The sequence below is a fragment of the Muntiacus reevesi genome, chromosome X, assembly GCF_963930625.1.
Source record: "Muntiacus reevesi chromosome X, mMunRee1.1, whole genome shotgun sequence".
Classification (NCBI taxonomy): Eukaryota; Metazoa; Chordata; class Mammalia; order Artiodactyla; family Cervidae; genus Muntiacus; species Muntiacus reevesi.
In genome coordinates this window covers 139,772,712-139,798,796 of record NC_089271.1, presented here as the reverse complement: position 1 = coordinate 139,798,796, position 26,085 = coordinate 139,772,712, and the positions used below count along the sequence as shown (strand labels likewise).

At 44.2% G+C, this 26,085-nt stretch overlaps 1 protein-coding gene and 1 non-coding gene across 2 annotated transcripts in view; one reads left to right on the top strand and one right to left on the bottom strand.

Moving 5' to 3' along the window:
* Window positions 1-4,145: 4,145 nt before the first annotated feature.
* LOC136154156 (protein FAM209-like) overlaps window positions 4,146-26,085 on the top strand; it is a 62,034-nt gene continuing 40,094 nt past the window's right edge. The window contains exon 1 of the mRNA XM_065916429.1: window positions 4,146-4,282. The gene's annotated coding sequence lies outside the window, so the exon portion shown is untranslated. The remainder of the gene's footprint in view (window positions 4,283-26,085) is intronic.
* Window positions 13,087-13,159, bottom strand: TRNAE-UUC (transfer RNA glutamic acid (anticodon UUC)). The gene has a single exon. It is a non-coding gene; the product is annotated as a tRNA-Glu (tRNA).

Below are 26,085 nucleotides of genomic sequence, written 5' to 3'. Positions count from 1 at the left end.
ATTGTTACAAAACTGTGAACTGGCCTACACGGCCTATCTTAGACACTCTCTTTTTCACCATTGTCTTCTAATCCTGTTCTCTTCCATGCTGGTCCTCAGTAGTTGCAGGAAATCCCTCATCTCTCTTTGTTTATCTTGCCTATCGCCTGTCACTAGCACTTGATCTCTCCTATCCTGAAGAAAACAATCTCTTCTGCATACTCTCAGTTGAGGTACCACTAGTGATAAAGAGTTTCTGCTTTTTTTTTTTTTAAGAGTTTCTGCTTTTAATGGAGAAAGACCCATTAATGTAGTTGTTGCTTTTCTCTCTCTAACAATAATAGCTATCATTTATTGAGTTTTGCTATGTCTCAGGCAAGTTTGTGTGTCCAAGGCACGGTGAGACCAAACAAATATAAATACGGAAAGGTCAGAGTTTGGAGCACACAGAGGTTTATTGCACAGGGAAGCAAGGAGAACCAGGGGGAGGGGTTCATGCCCCCCCAAACCTTGAATTCCCAAAGGGTTTTGTGTATGCATGCTAAGTCACTTCAGTCGTGTCCGACTCTTTGTGACCTTATGGATAGTAGCCCACCAGGCTCTTCTGTCCATGGGATTTCCCAGGCAAGAACACTGGAGTGAGTTGCCATGCCCTCCTCCCGGGGATCTTCCTGAGCCAGGGATCAAACCCAAGTCTCCTGTGTCTTCTGCGTTGGCAGGCAGATTCTTTACCACCGCACCACTGGGGAGCATTCTTTTTTTGGCCATGCCACACGGCATGCAGAATCTTAGTTCCCCAATCAGGGATTGAACCCAGGCCTGAGCAGTGAAAACGCTGTATTTCAACCACTGGAAGTTCTAACCAGGCAAGTCCCCAAACAAAGCATTTTTAAAAGCAAGATGGGGGATGAGGGTCTCAAAGAATGTGATGATCTCCCGCACAATTCTCTGGTTGATGTTGAGGCTACAGGGCAGTTAACATCCTTAGGCGCCAGTAGGTGGGTGGGGGTGAGGGGCGCTACATCCTCCTGATCATTAAGTAGTTAATTTCTTCCCTTAGATGGTGGTTTTAGCATCTGAAAAACTCAGGAAATATGAATGAGATACTATTATCTGGGTATTTTAGAGAGAGGCTCTACAACAGAGGATATGGGGGAGATCTGTCCTGAGAAGGCCCCAGAGCATCCTGCTCAGTTACATTGTCACTCCATTTGGTTCTCACATCTCTCCACCTATTTTCCAAGTGGATGGCAGCCCACTCCAGTATTCTTGCCTGGAGAATCCCATGGACAGAGGAGCCTGGTGGGCTACAGTCCATGGGGTTGCAAAGAGTCGGATATGACTGAATCGACTCAGCATGCACACATCCATACTGAGTCATTCTCCAGGATTTTTCAGCTAGAGCTGTTTGGCCCCAGAGCACAGCTTTTGCCCCCAGCACTGCCAACCTTTTCTGCCTGATAGCCAGCCATCTGCATACTCTTGGGACTGCCCGGGGCTGCTGTGTGAGAGACAGGGTTCCTCCCCTGATGACAAATGATGGTTTATTCTCGAGACTTAGAAGACAAAGACCTAGCTCATGGGGGAAATATTCATCAGGTTATCACCCCAGGAAATTAAAATAGATCCTCTTTCTGCTGTCCCTTCTGTACCAAATTACTCTTACAGTAGACGTTGGTAGCAGAATCAAAAGAATCATTTTTGTATGCTGGTTGGGGACTGAGACGTAAAAGTTATTACCTCTTTTCTGTTTCCTAACTTGTGAGTTGCACCTGAACACATCCACCTAACTGAAATACCTTTTCAAAATCTCATTTTATTTAATTTCTATTTAGACAATGCACTAAACCATTACCTTCCAACATGGAGATCAATAGATGAATTTGAAATTTCTTTGCAAGGTGTCATTTCAAATAGGAGCTTTGGGAATTGCCTGGTGGTTCAGTGATTAGGACTCAGCACTTTCACTGCTATGGCCTGGGTTTGATCCTTGGTCACTGGGGAACTAAGATTCCCACAGGGCCCACAGCGCAGAAAAAGAAAAAAAAAAAGACAAAGGGGAAAAATGAGCTTTGCTCTAAAAATCTGAAGACTTGAGTCCCAATTCTGGATCTGCCACTTATTAGCCTGTATGCATGTGCTAAGTCACTTCAGCTGTGTCTGACTCTTTGCCACCCTATGGACCATAGTCCATCAGACTCCTCTGTCCATGGAATTCTCCAGGCAAGAATACTAGAGTGGGTTGACATGCCCTCCTCCAGGGAATCTTCCCAACCTAGGGATTGAACCCACATCTCTTAGTCTCTTGCATTGGCAGGCAGGTTCTTTACTACTAATGACCCTCGAGAAGCCCTTATTAGCCTGTAATGTGTTGTGGTCCATGCGTGGATTGGAAAAGAATTTCCAGATATGAGGGAGAATGAGAGGAGAGTAAAGTTTATTAGAGGAGGAGATGCTGTTAGAACAAGGGGCTGGCTCAAGGGAGAACCAAACCCTTTAAGCAGGCTAGCATTCAATTTTTATAGCCTTAAGATAGAGAAAATTCCTACTGGAATGCTGGTATTAGGTGATTGGTTAGGATGCTATAGGGTGGGTATTTTACCTAATACAGGGTCAGGGGATTTGGCCAGTTTAGATCCGGGGGCTCATGACAACAGTTGCTATGGGGTTTGGTCAGTTCCAAAGATTTTTATCCTGTGACCTTGGTACAAAGCTCCTCATGTTAGGAAAATACACTTAATTTTGTTAAATCTGTTTCCTCATCTGTAAAATACAAATAATTATATTTTCCTTGCTTAATTCACAGAGGTGACATGGTAGGGATACCACTATTAGGAAGTGCTTTGTTAATCTACAAGCAGAAGCCACTAGGCAAGATGAATTGGAATGCTCAAAAGGTCATGAGTGGGAAGGATACCTTCAGCAGGGCTCGAAGAAAGGGGTTCATCAAGGATTCAGTCATGGAGAAAAATTATGCACCTTTCAATTGGTTTCACTTTATCTTAGCTTGCGGGGTGCAGATCCAAATAGTCTCCAGCTGGATGCCTGATATTCTTCAACCCTCTGACTTCCAGGAAACAAGTCTTGGTTCTCATATAAACTGAGTGCCCCACTTCTAGAGGGAGAGTGGCATGAGGATTAAATGACTGCTTGACACCAGTGAAATCAGGCATCTGGATAATACAGGCTGGGTGAGCAGACTAAAAAGTAGAGAATTGACTGCATGCCATCTTGGTTACAGGGCTTCCCAGGTGGCGCTGGCAGTAAGGACCCTACCTGCCTAATGCAGGAGATGTAAGAGATGTGGGTTCGATCCCTGGGTTGGGAAGATCCCTTGGAGGAGGGCATGGCAACCCACTCCAGTATTCTTCCCTGGAGAATCCCATGGGCAGAGGAGTCTGGCGGGCTACGGTCCATAGGGTCACAAAGAGTCAGACAGGGCTGAAGCGACTTAGCACCCACCTATCCTCACACTTTGGTACAAGCACAGAGATTTGGCAATGGAGTGAGGGATAGGAGAAAAGGCAGAACTCAGATCCTGTATGAAGTTATGGCGCCTCAACTCCTGAAAGTTAATCCCAAGTTAGAACAGAAATTGCCTTCTGGGTAGTCCAGACAGCGCTGAACATAGCGAGCAACTCACTGAATACCATGCGATGGTGACTGTCCTTGGTCTCTTGGTGTCTATTCTCCTTAGCTATAGGTTTTCCAAAGATACGTGTTAAAGGATGCAATTTATCAGTGCCCAGAAAGAAGACTGAAGGTAGGGACGTGTTCATTAATGGCAGGCCTGGCACCCTAGTACTGAGCGCCTCCTCCCCATTCTCGCTCATTTCACCTCCAACCCTGATCCCCAGACCAGCATAATCAGGTTTGGGAGACTGAAAGGGTTTCACTTCCGCCTGGCTGCAGGAACCATAAATTCCAGACTAGGTCGGAATTGGAATAATCGCAGTCAAAATACACCCAGATGCTCTTACACACCCAGGCGCGCGCGCATCCCCAGGCCATGGGGCGCACGTGAGCCCACGCCCCGCGCGCCCAGCCCTGCCCCTCGCCGGAGCATCCTCCGCAGCTGCCACAGAAGCCGCCGCCTCCTCCTTCTCCTCCTCCTCGTCCACCTCCTCCTCTTCCTCCCTCTACGGCCACCGCCGCGGCTGCTGTGACTCCCATCCCCTCTTGTCCTCATTCCTCTCCCAGTGCTTGCTCCTCCTCCCATCCCCAGCGCCTGCTGCCCGGCGCCGAAGGGCAGAACCCTCGGCAACGTCTCCCCTCCGCTCGGGCCACGAAGAGGCTGGAACAGGTCTGTGTCGGGGGCGCTTTGTTGCAGGCTGTTGGAGCGCCAGTGGCTCCAAGAGCCGTTGGGAGGGGGCACGGGGCAGACGGGAGGGTAGATTATTTCTCAGGTTTTGGTCATTTTCTATGAATAGATGGGATGCGATGCGGTGGGAGGGCAGTCCGGTCCCTTTGCCAGTTCGCCGTCCCTGTCGCTTCATGGAGAGCTTGGTAGCTGCCCGGACTCGTGACCCTACCCACCTCTAAAGCTCTCTTTCTTTGGGCCCCCAATCCCCACATCCACTTCCCAGAGCTGAGCTTTCTCTTGTTGGGGGCGCTCATGGGTGGGGGCGGGGAGAGATGGATGGAGTCGATCCAGCGGGACGCCTGGGTGCATGAGGCTTTGTTGCCTACAACAAAACCAGTCCCCACCAGCTTCCAGTTCCAGGCTAGGCTATAGTCTGCCGGTAGAGTGGGGTGTGGATGGGGCAGTCTGGGGAAGTGAGGGAATGTGAGGGGCACTCCCTGTGTGTGACTGGCATACAGGAATGCAAATTTGGGAGGGAGATGGTGCAGGTTTTGTGTGGGGTTCGTTGAGTGTGAATTGGAGTGGTGTGTGTGTGTGTGTGTGTGTGTGTGTGTGCGCACCATGGGGCTGGGCTACTCTTGGCATTACACGTCCTTGGGTATCATCCCATGCCAAGCCAGATTGCAGTAACACACAGGCAGATCAGGTCCAACCTGTTCTGCCCACATTGGAAGGGTAATGATGGTTTCAAAGTCATGGAAATCCCCCCAGCTGGGGCTGTTGCTTAGGACATTCTGGATGTGGAATCTCTAGCCAGGTTGGCCAAGTCCTACTGGACATCATTATTGTACCCCCAAAGATGCCCAACTTTCTTACCAGGCTTCTCTTCTCAGCCAATGAGGATACAAAGCTCTTACAGTGATCCCTGCAGTAACTCCCCCCACCCCGCTTCCTCACCCCACCCCTTTAATTAGTGAATCCTCATGTCTTTACTGCAGTGGTGTTAGCGGTGGGTTAGGAGGTAGCTGTATTATGTTTGGAGAAAACGGACATGCTAAAAGTCATGAATTTGGTTTAGAGGGTTTTTTGTTGGTTGATCCATAATGTGTGATTTGGCATGGCCATTTTTTTTTTTACCAAAGAAAGAAGAGATCAGTAAAAATGAACAAAACTAGTAAGCCTTCTCTTTGACATTTTAATTTATGATTTTAATAAAGTGTTGTTTTTCAGGGTCGAAAAATGTACAATTAAGAACAGTGATCATTTAGTCAAACAACCGGCATTTATTAAACACCTGCTATGTGCCAGAGGTGTTAGGTATTGGAAGTATAGAAATGAATAAATGAATGAAACATCATCTCAGCTCTCAGGGAGTGCACAGTCTGGTAGGTGACAGAGAAGGTGTAAACAGATAATTACAGTAGAGTTTGACAAGGCCTGGGCAGGGTACTGTAAGACCATGGAAGAGGGAAACCTGGCTGGAGGAGTGGGGAGAAGATCAAGAAAGGTTTCATGGGGGAAGTGACATTTGAATGAGTCTTGAAGAATTAATTCACCAGTTGGTTAAATTGAAGTGACAGCATATATAAAGGTAGAGGAATCCTTGGACGGGTCATTGTTACATTCTCAACAAAGTTAGGATGAATCACCTTGGACTGGGATGGTGATTAATAGTGAATTCAAAATGAGCCAGTATTGCAGACTGATACAGTTCAGAATACATTCCCATCTTAAGAAATGTCTAGCTCATTTATTAATATTAGTGTGTTTTGCTTTAAGCAAATCTGATATGTGTAATTATGGATTAACAAGGCAAATGAACTAGATGGGGACAGTATTCACATTGCAGAATTTGTTGTTTTACAAAAGGATTCATAATCAGATCATCTTAAATAACAGTGCCACTGTGACCTTTACAGTGAATATTTTTACCAAAAATTGATTTATACAGAATTGTTCCCATAACCAATGGATGGATACAGAAAGTTATATTTGTATTACATTTACTGTTTTCATACAAATTTACCAATTTCAGTGGAAGTGTTTTCCCTCATGGTGTGGATGTTTAATAAACACCAAAAGAAAATGTGAAAATGGCAGTAATAAATATGAAATCCTTTGTTATCTTCTATCATTTGAATTGTATATGCATGCATGCTAAGTCACTTCAGTTGTGTCTGATTCTTTGGGATCCTATGGACCATTGCCCACCAGGCTCCTCTGTCCATGGGATTCTCCAGTCAACAATATTAGAGTGAGTTGCCATGCCCTCCTCCAGGGGATCTTTCTGACCTGTGTCAAACCTGCGTCTTTTATGTCTCCTGTATTGGCAAGTGGATTCTTTACAACTAGCGCCACCTGGGAAGCCCTGAATTGTATATAAAATACAAATTAATCAGGACAGAGTCTTCAGGGAGTTTTACATTTTAGGTACTTTTAGTAGTGTCACTGGTAATTAATAATAGCACAATATTTCTGTGCTGTATGTTAGTTCTGAAATGGATATATGATGACCACTCTAATACTCATACAATGAAGCCTGAACAGGGGCACATTCTGAGTCTTCTGTTTTGTTGTGTGGGCGCTGATTGCATGGACTGATGAATGGCACTGGAAATGAACCTAAGAGATGGATGATTTCTACTGGAAGTGCCTGATGAGCACAAAATTCTGCTAGTTAAGAGTGTGGACCCTGAACGTTTGGACCAGCATCCCAGGCATTTACTCCCTTCAATGAAGACCCAAAATAGTTCTGACTTTTATTTGAAAGGTGCGCCAGCAGAAGTAGACAAGCTTGAATCGGTTTCCTTTCATCTGGCCAGGGCCCTGCTGCAGAGGAAATGATGCCCTGAGGTCCTTTGGGAGCCTCAAGGTCCTTTGGTCACTGACTGTCAGTATCAGAAGGTATGGGGTGTTATCCTCTACAGCTTGGGCTAGAACAGAATTGATCCGCTACTGTGGTGATACTCAGATTAGTCTAATGGCTAGGACAGTGCTTCCTAATGCGGGTTCCAAAAAGACTAGTGCCATAGGATGGTAGTCGGTGTTACACACACACTCACATCCACCCACCCCCACGCACACACCCACTGAGTTTTGTGGTTAACTTTGAGAAAATCTTGTTTAAACAGAAACAGTTTTGTTTATTGCAGGGCTTCTAAAAGCCGTCATTAGGCCAGTGTATATATCTTTGCCCACAGAACCTGGTGTTCTAGCAAGCATTTGGCTGAGCTGGTGTGGGGAAGAACATTCTTTGGGCAATGCCGGGCAAGAGCATTTTTGCATTGAGTTTGGAGGCTGTCATTGTCTTGCCTGGTAAACTTGGATGACTTGCTTCAGCCCTCTAGGCTTTCCTTCCCCCACGTGTAAAATGAAGCTGATAATGATCATTGCTCTCACTGACTGTGATGGTGTGATGACAACTAAGATAATATCTCTGCAAGTATTTTGAGCTCCTCAGAAGAAAGACTCTATATAAACTCAAGGTTATTATGAAAAGGAAGTGAAGAATTAAGGCAATTATCTCGATAGTTCGGGCCCTAGTCCTGTTTTTCTGCTGCTTTATTGGGCAGTGTGCCTCCGTTCTCTGCTCTGCTTTGACTGCAAAAACCTATATCCTCATCCAACCTTGGGTGACTCAGTTCTCTGGGCTTACTTCCTTTCACATCCTGACACTTTCAGCATGGCCTTTAATTTCCTGGTCCAGAGGTATCATCAGTGCAGCCTCAAGGAAATCCCATCAATCTGAACACACCCTGCTGACCAGAGAGCCCTGGAGGTGGGAATTAAATGTAGCTGGAAAGTTGCTTTTATCCTTCAGACTCATCCTCCTGCAGAAGCAGTTCTAAAGGACCATCTTGGAAGCTGACTGTTACAGGCTCCTCTCCAGTGACCCCAGTGCCCCATCTGGACCAGAGTCCTGTTCACAGGAGAGATTTCTTGACCAGTTTCCAGAGTCCCTTTTGCCAGTAGGAAGTCATGGCCATCTTTAAGGAAATTTAAAGGCAAAAGAAAAAACACTCATGTGACCATTGACCCTTCCTGATTCCCTTGACTCTTCGTTAATTCCTTCTTTTCCTTACAAGCTGTCTTGAAAGGATAGAGTTCTTGAGGATTAACCACTAAATAATCATTGCAGACTGGGTTTGAGGTAGAGACTGAGGTGAAGGCATTAGAGTTAGCAGTCTACAGTGCCCTGTACATGGACCAGCAATTTCCCACATGCAGGCGGCAAGCTTCCATTGCAGTAGGAAGGATTTAGGTTTAACCACAAGAGGAAACTGTGTGACTTTAAGATGTGATGCTGGAAAGTGAGAGTGAAGTCATTCTCTGTCCTGGAGAGCTTAGTGGAAATGCCTATCCAGGAGGGGAGAGTCATAGCACAGTAGAGCTGCAAGTGCCTCGTGAAGTTCATCTGATTCAAACGTTCTCTTTGGATGAGGCAAATGAGGCCCAGAGAAGTGCAGTAAGCTACCTAAGGTCACACAGTTACCATATGTCAGAACGGAAGTCCTCCTAAAAGCTAAAACTCAGATCTGCTGCCTCCTTATGCTCTTTACACAGCTTTATACCCAGCTGTGTTCTTGTATGGGGCTACCTTGGTGACTAGATAGTAAAGAATCTATCTGCAATGCAGCATACCAGGGTTCGATACCTGGGTTGGGAAGATCCCCTGGAGAAGAGACTGGCTACCCACTCCAGTATTCTTGCCTGGAGAATTCCATGTCCAAAGAGCCTGGCCGGCTATAGTCTTGCATATTTCAGGGGAGTGTGTATTGGCTCATTCAGTGACACTTGGAGGTCGTGTCCAGGGCTGAGTTGTGTGGGCTGTAGCAGAGGAACAGGTTTCTCTGGAAGGCCTCAAAGGCCTGCTTCCTTGTATCTCCAAATCTCCATTCCTTTTGAGCGTATGGTTGTCTGATTCACCAACCCATACAGCTAGCTGGAAACCTAAGGCCTGGGTGTTCTGCCAAGATACCCAGTGGGTGATAAAATCATCCCAGTCCCTCTACCTTGGTCATTATTAACATTGCATGGACCAAAGACCTCCTTGAAAGTCTGATGAAAACTACTGGTGCACTCCCCAGCTAGGGCCCACATCTGCTACCACAGGTATGTAATGTCAGGGTCATCTAGGTTTGTAGCTCCTGGTCTGCTGGCTGTTGGTGTTGGTACACAGCCTAGGATCACTTGTAGACGCTCCCTAAATTCTGAAGACTCCCAGAGCTGGAATTGTCAGTCTTATCTAAGAGGAAATTGGAAGTACTGGGATGAGCCTTGTGCCAAATAGACTGGGGTGGTGTAGAGGTTAGAGTGAAATTTCTCTAGGATGAAAGAATGGGATTGAATCCTGGACTTGAAGGAAAAACAAAAAAGGAACTGAAATGAGCTAGCCATTTCCTTTTCTCCCAACATTATAAAAGAGATAAAAAGAAAAGGAGGCATGGCAGAAAGAAAGGTGGGAGACTTGGAAGGATGGGAGCGGGAGATGTTCTAAAAAGGGTGTCCATCATGTCACCACTACATGAAACAAGTTCTTCTGAAAAAATGCAACAACCCTTCTACCTCTTTCCAGACTTTCTCATCCTAGTTCAACTTCTCAACAGCAAAAGCTCATGTCTTTGGGAATTAGAAATTATCTTAGATCCTGGAACACCATGTCCTTGAAGGGGACATTTTTAGAGGCTTGGAGTGGGAGCTGGACATTGTGGGGGAGTGGTACAGCTTGCCTCACTTCTTGTTTAAAAAAAGCATTTTTATGATCAAAATAATACATGCTTATGGCTTGTAAAAATAGGAATGTGAAGTAGAATGTTCCTGACTTTTCCACCACTGATTACCCACTATGTTCACAGTTTGGTATGTATAGTAATGTGTGTGTTTCTATGAATATTCACATATGTATTCCTGTGCCTAAAATAGTAATTAAAGATGTGACCAAGACACCATATGCTGCTCTATAGTGTGCACTTCATTGGGCACTGTGTCTGGAGGTCTTTGCCTGCCAGTATACATCTAGCTAGTTCACTCTTTTTAACAGTTGCATAGTATTCTGTCATCCAGTTGTGACCTAATTTTTTTTTAATCCAAGCTTTATTGGTGAATTTTTACATTGCTTCAAATTTTTACAAATTATTAAATACTGGTGCAGCCTACTTCCTTCTACACATATCTCCCCATTCTGTGGCCAGCATTTTTGTAGTGTAAATTCACAGTGGACTTTCCAGGTGGCTCAGTGATAAAAAATCTGCCCACCAATGCAGGAGACTTAGGAGACACAGATTCAATCCCTGGGTTGGGAAGATTCCACCAAAGGAGGAAATGGCAATCCATTCCAGTATTCTTGCCTGGAAAGTTCCATGGACAGAGGAGCCCAGCAGGATACAGTCCATTGGATCACAAAAAGGTGGGACTTGATTGAGTGGCTGAACACACACACAGATTCACAGTAGTGACCTTATTGGTTCAAAGAGTTTAGTTACACATCTCTCTTTTTTTTAGAGAGCCTGCTCATTTGAAGTTGATGATGACTTACCTTCTCCCCCAACAATGGCCATTTCTCCATGCTCTTCCTCACCCATTTCAGTTAGGTTGGTTGATCCTTTTGATCTTTGACAATGTGATTGCTGGAAAAAAGTCTCCTTTTCCTTTGCCTATTTTTTGAGTGCTAGTGAGGCCAAAGTATGTGTATGGCACATCTGCATTTCTTCTTCTGAGTTGCCATTTCATATCCTTTGCCTATTTTTCTACTGGGTTGTTCTTTCTCATTGTGATAACCAGAATCTCTCTCTATATTTTGAGTAGTAATAATTTAACTGTGATCTATATTGCAAATACAGTAACTAGTCTATTATTTATCTTTTGACTTTGATTTTAGTGTCTTTCATCAAACAGAAATGTTTACGATTTTAAAAAATAATCGTTGCCACTCTGTTCCTTTATGAGCCCTTCAACAATGCCACCACGAACGTCTGTGGACTCTATTATACGCGTTTGGCTCATTATTTCCTTAAGATAAATTCCTGGGATTGGGTTTGTTCAGTTTATATATATATATATTGCCAAAGTGCCTTCTAAAGTGTTTTTTTTTAAAACCAATTTGCACTCCAACTGCAGTATATCAAAGTATACTCTACTCCTCCTCTTGAGATCTTCTGATAAGTCAGGTTTTGCATCTTAAATCAAGTGTTAGGCAGGAACTCATATTTGGCATCACCAAAGGCTGGGGCAGAAATCCCTAACTGCATGTGAAACACATGTAATACACATTTCACCTTCACTTATTTCAGCAAACATGTTTTTTAATTTATCTCCAACTAGAACTGTGTCAAAAGCATTTTCCAATATCAAGTCACTCTAAATTCACTGTGAAATGAATGGCTATTTATGGTCATTTCTGTTGGTGGCCGCTGCAGCAGCAGACAATGGCAAATGAACTTAAGAGATGTATGTTGTAAGACACTTGGAACAAAGCTACTGCTGCACCGTCACTGAAATCTGAGGTCAGCTAGATTGGTCCCAGAATTTTCCAGAGGCTGAGGGCTGAGTAGGAGTCGGCTTCTCTCCAACTTGCCTTCCTGCAAAGAGGACAAGTTTGAGGCCCTCCCATGAGGAGTTATTCTAATAGAAATAAACAGTGATGTCACCCTCTGCAAAGGGAATAGTGACAAACAGGTACAGGTGTAGCTTTTCTTGTCACTCTGCCTGGGCTTGCTTCATCTTCTTGCATCTCTGCTGCCAACATCCAGGTATGGTCAAGGGAATTTCAGTGTTTGCTTTAGGCCACATGTAGGATTAGGAGAAGGTGGATATCAGAGCAGTCATTTGTGTGGCTTAAGAACTGTCTTTTGTCTGAAGATTGAGAGCAGCAGTAGCAACCTTTAAATCCTTTGGGGGTGATTGAGCATGTTGTGGGGTATGAAAGAGCAGTGATAGTTGGTACCCATTTTACAGATGGAGAAGACACATCTGGAAAGGAGAAATTCTCTGAGAGTTGGACGTGCTGGAAAAGTCTCCTGACATACCTCCAACACATGCTAGTTAAAAATCTGGCCACTTTTCTTCTCTAGGGATGGAATGTGTGTGCTAAGTAAGTTGCTTCAGTCGTGTCCAACTTTTTGCAACCCCATGGACTATAGCCCACCAGGCTCCTCTGTCCATGGGATTCTCCAGGCAAGAATACTGGAGTGGGTTGCCATGCCCTCCTCCAGGGGATCTTCCTGACCCAGGGATTGAACCCAGGTCTCCCACATTGTAGGCAGACGCTTTTACCTTCTGAGCCACTGGGGAAGTCTGCATTTGAACTATAGCTAGTTATTATTTGTGGTTTCTCATTTACCTCAAAATCTTGATATTTGGAAAATGACTTAAATCCTAATATATGTGGGTTTTTTCTTTTAAAGGCTTGGAAATGATGGCCAGTAATTATTGCTCTTTGCTGCTTTGGAAAAAAAATGGCTTTGGCTGTTAAGTTAATGAATGTCCTGGAACTTCCCTAGTGACTCAACTGGTAAAGAACCCGCCGGCCAGTGTAGGAGACACAAGAGATGAGGGTTCGATCCCTGGGTCAGGAAGATCCCCTGGAGGAGGAAATGGCAACCCACTCCATTATTCTTGCCTGCAAAATCCCATGGACAGAGGAGCCTGGCAGACTACAGTCCATGGGGTCACAAAAGAGTCTAACATGACTGAACACACACACACACACACTCATCTTAAAGCTAGGGTGTCCCTTCTTTGATGCTGAATTATTTGTCTGTTTATTTATTTATTTTGGCTGTGCTGCATGGCTTACACAATCTTAGTTCCCTGACTAGGGATTGAACCCAGGGCCACAGCAGTGAAAGCACCTAGTCCTAACCACTGGACCACCAGGGAACTCTCCAATGCTGAATAATTTATAACTGAGACATTATAGCCACAAATTTGGTCTCTACACATAAATCATGTGATGAATTTCTCCTTATGGGTGGTCATAATGGAAAGGGCTATATTTTCTTTTCTTTTTAAAACTCTGCTTGATGCTTTTCATAGAACTGGGGATTGTCATGTTTTGTTTTCTAAGGATTATTCCCCAAAGGTAGCATTTCTGTTTAACTCATTAGAACCAGGAGGCGATATCTATTGTTCCCATACTTAAACTTGAAAGGACAATCTTATTAAGAAGCAAAGTCAGTCAGTTAGTGGAGCTTACAGGAAATTGGGAGGCAGAGACCTGAATCCCAGTTCTGGTTTTGTTCTAATTAACTGTGTGACCTTGCACAAGTGCATCAATGTCTCTGAGCCTCAGTTTCCTCACTCTTTGTTAGGAATAGATTATATTGTAGTGCCTTTCATCTAAGCAAAGCATATTTGTCTCCAAAGTCAAAACTTGCTTAGTGATAAAATCATTTGGGGGCACATTAAAAAATATGTTGGAGTCTCCACCTCAACCAATTGAATCGAAAAACTCCAAGAGTGGACCCAGCTAAGCTATTTGTTAACAAGCTTCTTCGATGAGTCAGAGATGGCTGTAACCCCTTCCTGTGTTAACTTTCTGGAGGCAAGAACTGAGTTTTCCAGCCCGAGGGATTGAAACCCATTTTCCAAAGTGGGAAAGTCCAGGTGTCTCTGTGTCTCTGGCTTAGAAACCTGTGATATGAGACCTCATTTGGGGAGGCTGGTTTGCGACCTTGTTCTCTGGGGCTAGTTTCTGCAGAGGTGAGTGGAGAGCAGACTGTTCTTTTTAATAAGAGCAAGTCTGAATGAACAAACTGACCATTTATTCAATAATGAGCATATTTCAGGCCCTTTGGCACAAAATCTCTGGTTGAGGCATTTCTGAGAAAGGACAAAGTGGTTTCCAGAATTCAGACCTTTCTGCCCAAACTCTCCTGTGGATCCCTTTTGAAGCTTCCTTCTATCCCTTCTTTGACTTTGTAAACTTTTCTTTCTCTTTCCTTCATTCAGCTCATGGTGTTGCTGTGGGTTCTCCTGTTTCATGGGATTTCAACCTCTGAGCTTTTTAGGCCCTCATCCCCTGCCACCCCACCCTTCTTTAAACACCTTCTCCCCACCCATCACCGCTCACTTCATCACATTACCGATTTCATTTCCTTTTTTTTTCCCATTTATTTTTATTAGTTGGAGGCTAATTACTTTACAATATTGTAGTGGTTTTTGTCATACATTAACATGAATCAGCCATGGATTTGCATGTATTCCCCATCCCGATCCCCCCCTCCCACCTCCCTCTCCACCCTATCCCTCTGAGTCTTCCCAGTGCATCAGCCCTGAGCACTTGTCTCATGCATCTAGCCTGGGCTGGTGATGTGTTTCACCCTAGATAATATACATGGTTCGATGCTGTTCTCTCAAAACATCCCACCCCGCGCCTTCTCCCACAGAGTCCAAAAGTCTGTTCTGTACATCTGTGTCTCTTTTTCTGTTTTGCATATAGGGTTATCATTACAATCTTTCTAAATTCCATATATATGCGTTACTATACTGTATTGGTCTTTCTCTTTCTGGCTTACTTCACTCTGTATAATGGGCTCCAGTTTCATCCATCTCATTAGAACTGATTCAAATGAATTCTTTTTAATGGCTGAGTAATATTCCATTGTGTATATGTACCACAGCTTCCTTATCCATTTGTCTGATGATGGGTATCTAGGTTGCTTCCATGTCCTGGCTATTATAAACAGTGCTGCAATGAACATTGGGGTGCACGTGTCTCTTTCAGATCTGGTTTCCTCGGTGTGTATGCCCAGAAGTGGGATTGCTGGGTCATATGGCAGTTCTAATTCCAGTTTTTAAAGAAATCTCCACACTGTTCTCCATACCGGCTGTACTAGTTTGCATTCCCACCAACAATGCAAGAGGGTTCCCTTTTCTCCACACCCTCTCCAGCATTTATTGCTTGTAGACTTTTGGATAGCAGCCATCCTGACCGGCATGTAATGGTACCTCATTGTGGTTTTGATTTGCATTTCTCTGATAATGAGTGATGTTGAGCATCTTTTCATGTGTTTGTTAGCCATCTGTATGTCTTCTTTGGAGACATGTCTGTTTAGTTCTCTGGCCCATTTTTTGATTGGGTCATTTATTTTTCTGTAATTGAGCTGCAGGAGTTGCTTGTATATTTTTGAGATTAATCCTTTGTCTGTTGCTTCGTTTGCTGTTATTTTCTCCCAATCTGAGGGCTGTCTTTTCACCTTGCTTATAGTTTCCTTTGTTGTGCAAAAGCTTTTAAGTTTAATTAGGTCCCATTTGTTTATTTTTGCTTTTATTTCCAATATTCTGGGAGGTGGGTCATAGAGGATCCTGCTGTGATTTATGTTGGAGAGTGTTTTGCCTATGTTCTCCTCTAGGAGTTTTATAGTTTCTGGTCTTACATTTAGATCTTTAATCCATTTTGAGTTTATTTTTGTGTATGGTGTTAGAAAGTGTTCTAGTTTCATTCTTTTACAAGTGGTTAACCAGTTTTCCCAGCACCACTTGTTAAAGAGGTTGTCTTTTTTCCATTGTATATTCTTGCCTCCTTTGTCAAAGATAAGGTGTCCATAGGTTCGTGGATTTATCTCTGGGCTTTCTATTCTGTTCCATTGATCTATATTTCTGTCTTTGTGCCAATACCATACTGTCTTGATGACTGTGGCTTTGTAGTAGAGTCTGAAGACAGGCAGGTTGATTCCTCCAGTTCCATTCTTCTTTCTCAAAATTACGTTGGCTATTTGAGGGTTTTTGTATTTCCTTACAAATTGTGAAATTATTTGTTCTAGTTCTGTGAAAAATACCATTGGTAGCTTGATAAGGATTGCATTGAATCTATAGATTGCTTTGGGTAGTATAGCCATTTTGACAATATTGATTCTTCCAATCCATGAACACGGTATGTTTCTCCATCTGTTTGTGTCCTCTTTGATTTCTTTCACCAGTGTTTTATAGTTTTCTATGTATAGGTCTTTTGTTTCTTTAGGTAGATATATGCCTCTAAGTATTTTATTCTTTTTGTTGCAATGGTGAATGGTATTGTTTCCTTAATTTCTCTTTCTGATTTCTCATTATTAGTGTATAGGAATGCAAGGGATTTCTGTGTGTTAATTTTTATCCTGCAATTTTACTATATTCATTGATTAGCTCTAGTAATTTTCTGGTAGAGTCTTTAGGGTTTTCTATGTAGAGGATCATGTCATCTGCAAACAGCAAGAGTTTCACTTCTTCTTTTCCTATCTGGATTCCTTTTACTTCTTTTTCTGCTCTGATTGCTGTGGCCAATACTTCCAAAATTATGTTGAATAGTAGTGGTGAGAGTGGGCACCCTTGTCTTGTTCCTGATTTCAGGGGAAATGCTTTCAATTTTTCACCATTGAGGGTATTGCTTGCTGTGGGTTTGTCATATATAGCTTTTATTATGTTGAGGTATGTTCCTTCTATTCCTGCTTTCTGGAGAGTTTTAATCATAAATGGGTGTTGAATTTTGTCAAAGGTTTTTTCTGCATCTATTGAGATAATCATATGGTTTTTATCTTTCAATTTGTTAATGTGGTGTATTACATTGATTGATTTGCAGATATTAAAGAATCCTTGCATTCCTTGGATAAAGCCCACTTGGTCATGATGTATGATTTTTTTAATATGCTGTTGGATTCTGTTTGCTAGAATTTTTCCTTCAACCGTAGGCCCTCTCTCAATATTGTCCTGTTCTCTAAGTGCCAAAAGGAAAGGGATCAGCATCAAGATACACGCCTTTGGGGATTTCCCAGGCAGTCCAGTAGTTAGGACTCTCACTGCCAGACTGAGTTCAATCCCTGATCGGGGACCTAAGATCCCGCCAACTGCACAGTGGGATAAAAAATTAAAAATGTACACATCTCTTTGCTCCATTTCTTTCCTTGGGTCTTAGCCTTCAGCCCTTCACTTCATTACAGGGGAAATTGGAGTTAGAGAAATGCTTCTTCAAGGCAAAGTTTCAGAGATGGCAAGTCTTCCTCTTTATCTATAGCAATCATTTACTAAGCCAAGTGCCAGGTACTGTGCCACTGTCCTGGCATGCATTATCTCACTGAATCTCTTCCACAGCTCCATCAGATAGGCACTCTTAGTATTCCCATATCCCAGAGGAGGAAACTGAGGTTCAGAGTCACTAAGGGACTTGTACAAGTTCAGTCAGCTGGTGAGTAGCAAAGTGGATCTATCTGTCTGGTCCTAGGGCCTGCATAGTTACACAGAGTATTCTACTGTTAAGGATTCCCCATGGTATATATCAGGCTTCCATGATGGCTCAAACAGTAACAAATCCGCCTGCAATGCAGGCGACTCAGGAGATGCAGGTTCAATCCCTGGGTCTGGAAGATCCCCTGGAAGAGGAAATTACAACCCAGTCCAGTATTCTTGCCTGGGAAATCTCATGGACAGAGAAGCCTGGTGGGCTACAGTCCTTGGGGTAACAAAGAGTTGGATACAACTTAACATGCACACATGCATACAGTATCTACCTCCTACCTTGTGGTATATATCAGGCTGGATTGTACCTAAGGCCAATCTATGCAGGAACAGATTTTCTTGGGTGTGAAGAGTCTGAGCCCTGAAGAGCCTCAGTAACTTTAAACACCAAGAAAGAAGGGGGAGCTGGTTTTAATGGCAGAATAATGTTGCCATGGTTATTAAGTATCATTGTAGGGGTGGGTCTGGGAACCTGGTTTTGATTCTTGAGAACTGGAAACTGAGTAAAACTGCAAATTTTGGCATTGAGAAGTACATTCCTGAGACCCTTGTGACTATTGTTAGTTTCATAGACCCCAGGGATGTGAAACATACTTGGTATTTTCTTCCTCCCACTCCCTTCCAGAAGCCAGTGCCAAGAGCAGAGGTAGGGAATGACTTCCTGGATGCTCTCAGCTAAAAGGGGACTGGAAAAGGGGAGATAGCCAGGAAAGGGGCCCAGAATAGGCTGAACAACATTCTTGTTGGCTTGGATTCTTGGGTTTCCAGCTTACCCAAGTCCTTCTTGTCTGATTCTCATTATCAAACTTGCAACACGAGGCAAGGAATATTTGGCATCCACCAGTACAGACTCATTGAATTCGTGTTGACGTGACTCAAACTCATGAGTACAACAAATCCATGCCCAGAGATTTCCAGAATATTCCCATGGGAGCAAGTCTGTCTTGGAACCATAACCTAAGACCCCATTTGAAGGAGCCCAAGTTTTCACTTTGACTGGAGTGCGTGGATCTATTTAACATTGCTACAGAAAAACAACTTTTTTTTTCTTTTTCTTAGCTCCTTCCTGGAAAGATCTTACATTGGCTATAATTTCTGTAAAACCTCTTTTGAGTTGGAGATGCCAGATGAAGACTCCCACCTCTTTTCTACAGGGTTTGTCCTTTTTATTGTCATGTTCAGTCATGGGAGTCAGTGGGCCTAAGGGTCTCTTAAGGCCTTGGTCACTTGCTCCATGTCTAATGCCTGACAAGTCACTTGGTCTCCCAACCCTCAGTTCTCTCATCTGTAAGGATCCCAACTCTCTAGTTTCCATGGGGATATTAAAGCAAGCAGGTCACTGAAAACAAATTGTCCAAGATAGATGATTGTAGTTGTCTTCAGATTTTCCCTGGTAAAAGAGCTGTTTGGGGGGAAAAAAAGAGAGAAGTAGTAGAAGGTTCAAGGGCTGAGAGTTGGAATCATTTGCTTAGGTTCAAATTCCTGTTCTGTCTCCTACTAACTATGTAATCTTGGAAAATTTCTTAATCACCTAATTGCCTTAGCTCTGTACAATGGAAAGAGTAGTAATTACACCTATGTCATAGAGCAATAGTAAGGAATCAAAGAGATAATACATAGCAAGGGTCTGCCCCACAGTTAGTGCTCAGTAAAGAGCAGCTATTTCTTATATGATGATGAGCGCATGAATCCTAGTCCAGCAACTTTGGGTAAGTCGCTTAGCCTCTTTAAACCTAAGTTTCTTCACCTGTATAATGTGAACAATCCTAGTAGTCACCTCATAGGGTTTTTTGAGGAATAAACAAGCTCATTCTTGCAAGGTTCTCAACACACTGCTTGGCCCGTAGAAGTGCTCAAGAAAGTATTGTCAGTTGCCAACTTAGTGGCCCTGTAGGCCCTTTGGCCCCTGGCTTCTGCATGTCTGGGCCACCTCTGAACCTAACTCCCACCCTAGCAGAGGTTTCTGATGCCTGTTGATGAGGGTGAGCAGAGGAGACAGCCTTTCTGCCTGGAGACCTCCTGAGAGCTTCCTGCAAAAACCCTGCACCCAGGTTGTGTCACCTGGGCAGCTTCTGGACAGCAGCTGATTGATTTCTAGGGTCCCTAATGGTTCACAAAGTGACAAAAATGAGGACAAGGCAGATCTTGCTTATCAGATCCCATAGGAACCTGGCCCCAGGCAGCACTAAGTTTTGTTAGCTGCCCCTCCCTTTCCTCCCTTGGCAGCCCCGCCAGACGCGTATTCCCTTCTGGCCTTCCTCCAAGACAACAGGCCAGAGGGCCCTGTGTCTCCTCCCACGTCAAGGAAGGCAAGCAGATGCTGCCATAGTGACAGTTCCTACCTGATCAATAGAGCTGGGAATTGAACCCTGGTGACAGGGCCTGCCTTGAGGGGGACACCTCCCAGGGCATCACCTACCTCAGCCTGGTGACCAAGCAACCTGCCTTGCCCACCACTGGCTGGGTACAAGCCTTGAACCCTTTCTCTGTACATTTATCTGCACCTCTGGAGCCCCACAGTGACTGCCCATTTCGGGCATATGCTGTCCTCATTGGATTCCTCAGTGACTTTGCCTTAGTTCAGACCTTATTATTTCTTTCCTGAACTGGTCAATATTATTGTTGCTGCTGTTGAAGCTGTTAATAACAGTAGGAATAGCTAACATTATTGAGTGCTTCCTGTGTGTGAGGCACTATGCTAAGTACTTCATATGTGTTTTCTTAATCCATCCTCCTAGTAACCATTTCATGTAGGAGGCAGTATTATTACTACTAGAGATATCAGTCAGCCTGGAGTGTTAAGGGTCCAGATGGGATCTTGGACACCTATAAAATATTCAGAAGGGGTTACATGACCCAAGGGGACTTTTTGATGTGTTAGGGTTAGCCAAAAAGTTCTTTCAGGCTTTTCCAAACATCTTATGGAAAAATTCAGCAAACATTTTGGCCAACCCAGTACTTGGTCAAGAAGCCCTTCTATTCCACCCCTTCCACTTTTCCACTGGTACGGAAGACATTGGTACAGCAATGTACAATTGATTGACTTGGACACAGCAGATGTTGCTTATTCTGAATCCTGCTGGGCCCCTGGCCATGCCTGGAGATATGGAAGCCATACCACCCCTAACTGCTTGCAGTACAGGAGGATTTTTGCATCCGGCCCACCCTGGGGTTACTTGGATACTAGCTGGGATCAGGCTAGGGTAGACGCATGATGGACATGATCAAGTAAAGATCACACTTCTTAGCCCGAAGTTTCAGACTTTCTATTATATGGGCTTCCCAGGTGGCTCAGTGGCTAAGAATCTGCCTGTAATGCAGGAGACACAGGAGGTGTGGGTTTGATCCCTGGGTAGGGAAGATCCCCTGGAGGAGGAAATGGCAACCCACTCCCATATTCTTGCCTGGAGATTCCCATGAACAAAGGATCCTGGTGGGCTACAGTTCATGGGATCGTAAAGAGATACAACAGCACGTACACACTATATTTGTATAAATGACTATGACACACATTTCCAATAGTATTTACTTAACATAGACCCCATACTCCAGCTAAATCAGGCTACCCTCATCCCCAGAATACATCTTGCACATAAATACCCTTTTCCATGCCTCTGTTCATGGTGCTCTCCTACTGGTTCTTCTCCAAAAATCCTTCTGAGGACATCTTACTTCTTTGCTCCTTTATTCTTTCATTCCAAGGACCCATTGAGCATCTGTGCTTGGCACTTAGAATGTGATTATAAATTAAACAGACATATACTCTGCCTTCATCAAGTGCACAATTTAGTGCAGGAAACAGACATTAAGCAAACCAACAGAGACATATATAATTAGAGTTGAACCTCAAACAATATGAGGTTTGAAGCACCAACCTCCGTGTCATTGAAAAAAATGTATATAACTTCTAGTCAGCCCTCCATATATGTGATCCCAACCTATCTGCAATTTCCTCCCATGGATTCAACCACTGATTATGTAGTACTGTGGTATTTGTGCTCAGTCATTCAGTCATGTCTGACTCTTTGTGACCCCATGGACTGTAGCCTGCCAGGCTCCTCTGGCCACAGAATTTTCCAGGCAAGAATACTGGGGTGGGTTGTCATTTGCTTCTCCAGGGGATCTTCCTGACTCAGGGATTGAATCCTTGTCTCTTGCATTACCACTGAGTCACCTGGGAAGTTCCCCCACATCAGAAAATATCCACATGTAAGTGAACCCACAACATTCTGACCTATATTGTTCAAGGGTCAAATATGTAAGTTGTGATAAGTGCTGTGAGAGAGAAAAGGTGGTTATGAGAGATGGTTACAAGGGAGACAATTTAGATGGGAGGGAATGAAGAAAGGTCTTTCTGGGGGAAGTGACATCTAAGCTGAGATTGGAAAGATGAATAAATAATAACAAAGAATATTCCAGACTGGGGGACCAACGTGGGCAAACACCTGAGGCAGGTGCTGGCCGTATTCAACTGACTCAAAGAGTTAGTGAACCAAGGAGAAAGTGGTGCTCAGTGAGACTGGAGACCACGTGGGGGCTTGCAGGCCACGGTAATGAGTTCCCTCTTTATGCTGAGTGCATTGGGAAGTCATGGATATGTTTAAGTCAAGGATCAAAATTATTAATTCATACGTTTAAAATAGTCCTCTGTTTGCAACACAGACTTGGCCTGTAGAGAGGTATGAAGGGAAAGAAGGCCAAGATTAGGTGGCTGGGATACTAGTTCAGGAAGAGAGATTCTGGTGGCTTGGACTAAGGGGTGGCAGTGGCCATGGAGAGAAGTGAGCAGATTTAAGATACATATTACAGTTAGAGCCAAAAGGACTTGCTAGTGGACTGGATATGCTGGCAAGGGGAGGGAGCAATCAAGGAGGACTTCCATGTGTCTGACTTGAGTGAGGAAGATGGCAGCCCCACTAACAGACATGGGGTTGTAGCCTGAAGCCAATTCAGAGTTTGGCTCTCCTGTGCCACATTCAGTCTCTAATGGTTGTGTAGCATATATACTATACTACTTTGTTTTGATGATAACTAGCATGAGAGTATTTGTTGTCTCTCTGTCCCTGTGTGCTCAGTTGCTTCAGTCGTTTCTAACTCTTTGTGACCCCAGGGACTGTAGCCCACCAGGCTTCTATGTTCATGGGATTCTCTGAAGAATAATGCAGTGGGTTGCCATGCCCTCCTCCAGAGGATCTTCCTGATCCAGGGATCAAACCCGAATCTCTTGCATTCCAGGCAGATTCTTACCACTGAGCCACTGGGAAGCCCCGTTGTTTCCCTAGGTAGGTTTTAAACTCTTTGAGGACACTGACTGTGTCTTCCTCATGTCTGTATTCCCCGAAGCACCCAAGACATCATGTATTGAAGACTGATCAATTAAGGGAAGGAACTTGCTTATTTTTCAATTTTACTCTTCTCACTAAGGCATCAGACATGAATGGATCAAGCTTTTCTTTAAAAAAGATATGTGCCTGGATAGACTTAGAACTGCATTTAATCATTAATCCCCTTTTGAACAATTGCTGCTGTGTCAGCATGATGCACAGGGAACACCTAACCTTGGTCCTCAGAACATCCTTCATCCATGCAGTAAAGCTTCTGTGTTCACAGAAGTGTGGTTTCATGGGAATGTGCAGGCTAGCTCAGGATGGGCAGAGCGGAAGACTAGAAGTGACCTAAGGGCCTCAGTTGCTTAGGCAGGTGTGGGTTTTCATGGCCATGGGTAAGCACATACTATGGATAGCATGCTGTGGACCTTAGAGTCCATCACAGAATAGATAAAATATAGCGGGGTTGCAGTATCTAGACAAGATAAAATAAGGAGGTGCCCTATTGCAGTGTTTATGTGATTCTTGCAGAAGTTCTCCAGGGAGTTGTCTGATCCTATAGTTTTGAGGTAGGAGCTCAGGAATCTGCATTTTTACAAGCATTCCAGGGAATGTTGGTGCAGGTAAGCCCTGGATCACATGTTAGATCTCCTGGCTTCAGAGATCAGCCCTGGAACTGAAAGTGTACAGCTAACTCCTTGGGGACAACCTGGTTCATCCCTGCTCCCTTCTTAGAGGAGGTCCAGAGTCATCCTCAGGAGCCCCAGGAGCTACACACACAGTTGTAGACATGCATGGGCACCCAGATGAGTGACAGAAAAAGAGATGTGACAGTCCTGACCACCAAAGTGGGAAGGGTCAGGAGGTCAGAATCCATAACTTTGCAGCTGCACCTGGGAACTGACTGGGCTTCCCTGGTGGCTCAGTAGTAAAGAATCTGCCTGCCAATGCAGGAGACAGGGGTTTGATCCCTGGGTCATGAAGATCCCCTGGAGAATGGAATGACAACCCACTGTAGTATTCTTGCACGGAAAATCCCATGGGCAGAAGAGCCTGGCGGGCTACGGTTCCTGGGGTTGCAAAGAGTCAGACTCCACTGAGAAACATGCACACACAGAGGTCCATTTTAGTGAAGGCCTTAAGGGGGTGCTAGGTGGTGGGTTAGTCTGCAGAGGTAGCACCCTGGCTGGTCCCCACAGACTGCTAAGGTTGCTTTCCAATGACGAACTGAACTGGGCCTTGCCCTGTACTCTAATGGGCTTCCCTCATGACTCAGATGGTAAAGAATCTGCCTACAATGCAGAAGACCCGGATTTGATCCCTGGGTCAGGAAGATCCCCTGGAGAATGGAAAGGCTACCTACTCTGGTAATACCCAACCAGGGGTATTGGAGGGGGATGGGTATGAATTTAGCATTTCAGTGGGATTAAGGGTACCCTGCCTCCAGAGACCTGATGCTGGTCTAGCCAGCCCAACTTCCTACCTAACCAAAACTTGCTTTGCATCCACTCCCTGTAGTCCAGACAGAATGGAAACCACCTTCCTCCAACTGTCCATGGGGTTAAATCTAAGCAGCTCCATCATCACTGCTCCCACTTGCCTTGCCTTCAGCCTCTCCTGATGGAGACCCAAGACTGACCTGGTCATCATTTGCAGAGCACACAGCCTATAGCAATGAACATCTAGGTGTCTACTTCACTTCCTGTTTTCCAAAGCCACCGAGAGAAATTTGCAAGGTATCATCACATCCCCACCTTCTACCCACCTTGGACCTGAATGTACCATCTGAATTCTCCAAATCTGGAACTGGTCTAGGTGGTAATCAACACCTCCCCAGCTTGTTTCAACTCTGGGACAGCTTCACCCAGAGATTTCCTTCCAAAAGGAGTCAACTCTGAATTTTGAGACCTCTTAAAGCCTCTCCGTTCATGTGATCCTCTGCCACTGTCATAAATGTAAGCCCCTTTCCGCTCTCCTGGGGCTTTTCATCCCCATACATGTTTGTACTTTCTTTTCATCACCCCCATCGTGTCTCCCATGATTTTGTCTATGCCCTTTGAGACTCAGGTTGCACATCGACAAAATCCCCTGGCCCTTCCCTCTTGCTCTGTCATCCACCTTCAAGCATCACAGCGCTGGCTACACATTAGCGTCACCTGGGAAGCTTTTTAACAAGGACTGAAGCCTGGACTCCCTCCCTGGGAGATTCTGATTCAACTGGCCTGAAGTGGGGCCTGGGTGCTTCTACTTTTTAAAGAGCCACACCCCAGGTGATGCTGATGTGCAGCCAGATTTACAAACTCCTGACACCTGCTTGCCTTAGACAACATATCCATTCTCTTGCAGTTGCTCATTCTCTGGGGCTGTGCACACCACATTGCTGAGGGGTGATGTCCATTGTTTTCTGACACTATTTTCAGGCCTTTTTTGTCCATCTTAAAAAAAAAGGGAAATGTTTTCAATTTTTCACCATTGAGGGTAATGCTTGCTGTGGGTTTGTCATATATAGCTTTTATTATGTTGAGGTATGTTCCTTCTATTCCTGCTTTCTGGAGAGTTTTAATCATAAATGGATGTTGATGTAAATCCATGGCTGATTCATGTCAATGTATGGCAAAAACCACTACAATATTGTAAAGTAATCAGCCTCCAACCAATAAAAATAAATGGAAAAAAATAAAATAAATAAAAACTCAAAAAAAGGAAAAGAAAACAAGCCAACAGATAATAGAGTTCAATAACAACTAAATGTATTGCTTATTGTTTTAAAGAAGATTGTTTTTTACTATTTTTTATTTTTAATTGGAGGATAATTGCTTTACAATGTTGTGTTGGTTTCTGCTGTACAACACTGTGAGTCAACTATGCCTGCATGTGTGCCCAGTTGCTCAGTCGTGTCCGACTCTTTTTGATCCCATGGACTATGGCCTACCAGGCTCCTCTGTCCATGGGATTTCCTCGGCAAGAATACTGGCATGGGTTCCCATTTCCTTCTCCAGAGGATCTTCCTAACCCAGGGATTGAACCCGTGTCTCTTGTGTCTCCTGCATTGGCAGGCAGATGCTTTACCCCTGAGCCACCCAAGAAGCCCCAAATCAGCTATAAATATACATTTATCCACCCCCACCCCATTTGCACATCTGTCCCACCCACCCTCCATCCCAGCCCTGTAGGTCATCACAGTCTAAAAAGTAGTTGGTTTTAAAAATGAAATAAAATTAAATAAATGCTCCTTTGAGGCATGTGCTGCTTATACTATCCACTCTTTTT